At 39.0% G+C, this 3356-nt stretch overlaps 1 long non-coding RNA gene across 1 annotated transcript; it reads left to right on the top strand.

The window, feature by feature from the left end:
* Positions 1 to 412: 412 nt before the first annotated feature.
* On the top strand, positions 413 to 2725 carry LOC118968289 (uncharacterized). The gene is made up of 3 exons (XR_005055869.2): positions 413 to 575; positions 2155 to 2264; positions 2660 to 2725. It is a non-coding gene; the product is annotated as an uncharacterized lncRNA (long non-coding RNA).
* Positions 2726 to 3356: the final 631 nt, after the last annotated feature.

The following is a 3356-nucleotide window of genomic DNA, read 5'->3' as shown; positions in this document are numbered from 1 at the left end:
CAATAAATAGAAAGTTTTTGGAAAACAACAACAAAAAGATGTAAAATATAAGAGATAGAAGACTTTAGGAGGAAACCAAGAGGTATAATATCAAAGCAAAAATTTCCAGAGAAAAAACTGAAAATAGAAATTATAAAAGAAGAAATAGAAAAAATTTCCCAGACTGAAGGACACAAGTCTCAGTTGAATGTGTCTACATAGTGCCAAACAATGTGAAATATATATATAAAGCAATCCACATTAGATCATACCATTATAAAATTTCAGAACATCAGTGAAAGCAGCTTTTAAAAGATACTAGGTTGTGGGTATGGTGGGAGCATTGTGGATTTGGAGTTACTTGAAAGGGAGCATGAATCAAAATGGCACTGCCTTTTTCAATGGGTATAAGGACATAATGCCTTAAAAAATCTGAGGAAGAAATTACTTGTGTCCTAAAAGTTTATAACCAACCAAAAGATCAACCGTGTGAATCTAAGGACTCAAAAATGTATCTGCCATACATATCTCTTTAGGGAACTGCTGGACAATGAACTCCAGAAAAACAAGAAAACGGAAGGCACACAATCAAAACAGTAAGTCCAACATAGAAAAATGTAAAAAGGAAGTTCTAAGACAAAAGTGTGTCCCAAGCCTGCTCCTGATTGGAGCACAAGGAAATTGGGACTTGAGAGAGAGACTGAGGGGGGAGGGAGGAGGTATAAAATTGATTACCTTGTATGAGGCTTTTTTCCCCTCTTGCATGAGGAGAAAAATTGCTGGTGGTCACACAAGAGATGCATTTGAGCAGTTGAAACAATCATAGGTTAATAGAAAACTATAATATTGGTGAAAAAAATAATGAGGCAATTATTGATTCCAAAAATCAAAAGCTATGCAAGGGAGGAAGTAATTATGAAACACTATCTGACCCCGCAATTTTACAGATAATAATGCAATTTATAGGCAATAATGTAAACACTGACTAAAAATTGTTTATAGGATATACAGGAAAGGAAATGGGTGGTTGACAGTGCTAAGTCATCACCTATGATAATAGAAAGTCAATAAATTCTAAAATTGACACATCAGGAAGTAGAAGTAGAAGCATTTTATTCATTCACATGAGAAAAATATTAAAAAAGAATGGGAAAGAAGTTTGGGGTGACTAATGACCATGAAGAAGCAAGCACTCCTCAGAAGAAAATATATTTTCCTGATGTACTTTAAAATGAAGACCAGTCTGGAAAAATATGTGTAGCTACAAACCAGAGGTTTTCAAATATAAAATAGGCTGCACCAATTCAGGATACATATATATGACCTGACTTTGCTCATGATTATGTTAATACCATGCTATTTCTGGTACTTCGTGTTATGAGTGAAGTGTATCTCTACTGAAAAACTAGTCAATTAGTTTTCCCATATTTTCCCCATGGTTCTAAAAGATATTAATCCATTGAGCATCAATTTTTTCCTTTTAGGGTGAGAATAATAGCTCTCTAGTGGCATACAAAGCAATCTACTAATATTTTCCCAAAGGTTGAAGTAAAAGTTCCCCTAGAAGAACGCTCTGGTTTTATACCACAGAAAGCTTGTCAGTGTACTGTGTGGAAGTAGAAAATCCAGCTTCCTTCCCCTGCTTCAGTTTTCAAAAATGGTAAAAATACCTATCATAAATGGTGTATCTCAAGATTTTGTATCTAAACCTGAAACTCTAAAGATTGTTAACCATCCATTCTCTCAGGGCAAAAATGTGGTCTTGGAATGCTTGCATCACTATCAACTGGGGGACTATTACAAATGCAAATTTCTGGATCCTGCCCAGATTCACTGAATCAGAATTTCTGAAGAGGACCATGAAATAAAACTTTTTCTATCAATCCAGATTATTTTTTTCTCACATCAACAGAATTATAATTTAGTACATTGTTTTTATGTATCAAAGATCAGTGTGAGATGCACATAAAGTCTCTTACATTTTTTTAATGCTATTGAGAACCTCATCTATTTTATTATCAAATGTTTTTCAGTGACCGTGGAACAAAATCAGATTTCAGAGCTAGAAAAAAGTTTTCTCTTTTGTTAACTGGTATGTTTGTTTTATTAAACTAATGCTTGTCAAATTTGACTAATTATCAAAATCATCCGAGAAATTTTTTTTTTAATACACAGCTTTCCAGAACCCATGTAGAATCCATTCATCAGAATCTCCAAGTGAGGAAGGATCCATGTAATAATGACAACTAACCATGTTTCAAAACATGACATGGAACAACATCTAGGTAATTCACCATGTTCACTTTATCCCTTGACTTCCTGGAAGCTGGTTTTACAGCAATTTTTCTTGGAATTTAGTTCTTTACTATAATTATTCTCATTCTCTTTCTCCTGTTTTATTACTTGTCTCATTTAGTATGTTTTTAATGAATTGTAACTTCAGAGGAAATAACGTATAATAATACTATCCTTTGGATCAGCACATCCCTTGCAATAGCATGTAAACCTAAACATATCAGTTATTAGGATTATAGAATGAAAGAATATTGTGAGCTTATAAGTTACATCATTTGGAGGGGGTGCGGAGCCAGGATGGCAGCGTGAGTAGAGCAGTGGAAATCTCCTCCCAAAAACACATAGATCTATGAAAATATAACAAAGAAAACTCTTCCTAAAATAGAGACCAAAGGACACAGGACAACATCCAGACCACATCCACACCTGCAAGAACCCAGCGCCTTGCGAAGGGGGTAAGATACAAGCCCCGGCCCGGCGGGACCCGAGCGCACCTCGCACAGGCGCCCGGCAGGTGGAAAGAAACCGGAGCGGTTTTTTTTTTGGCGAGTGCTTTTTGGAAGCCTTAAAGGGACAGGGACCCCGGTGCTAGGGAGGCAGGGCGGCAGGACCGGTGAGTGGGTGCCTGGGACCGGCACCTGAGGACAAAGAATATCGCGCGTTTTTCCCTGCGGGACCGGTGGGCGGGTGCCTGAGACCGGTGCCTGAGGAAGGAGGAAATCGCGCGTTTTTCCCCTTTTTTTTCTCTTTCTGGCGAGTGCTTTTTGGAAGCCTTAAAGGGACAGGGACCCCAGTGCTAGGGAAGCAGAGCAGCAGGACCGGTGAGCGGGTGCCTGGGACTGGCACCTGAGGACAAAGAATATCACGCATTTTTCCCTGAAGGACCGGTGGGCGGGTGCCTGAGAGGGGCGCCTGAGGACGGAGGAAATCGCGCGTTTTTCCCCTTTTTTTTCTCTTTTTGGTGAGTGCTTTTTGGAAGCCTTAAAGGGACAGGGACCCCAGTGCTAGGGAGGCAGAGCAGCAGGACCGGTGAGCGGGTGCCTGGGACTGGCACCTGAAGACAAAGAATATCACGCATTTTT

This window comes from Manis javanica, chromosome 2, assembly GCF_040802235.1.
Source record: "Manis javanica isolate MJ-LG chromosome 2, MJ_LKY, whole genome shotgun sequence".
Lineage (NCBI taxonomy): Eukaryota > Metazoa > Chordata > Mammalia > Pholidota > Manidae > Manis > Manis javanica.
This window is presented reverse-complemented; position numbering and strand designations above follow the sequence as displayed.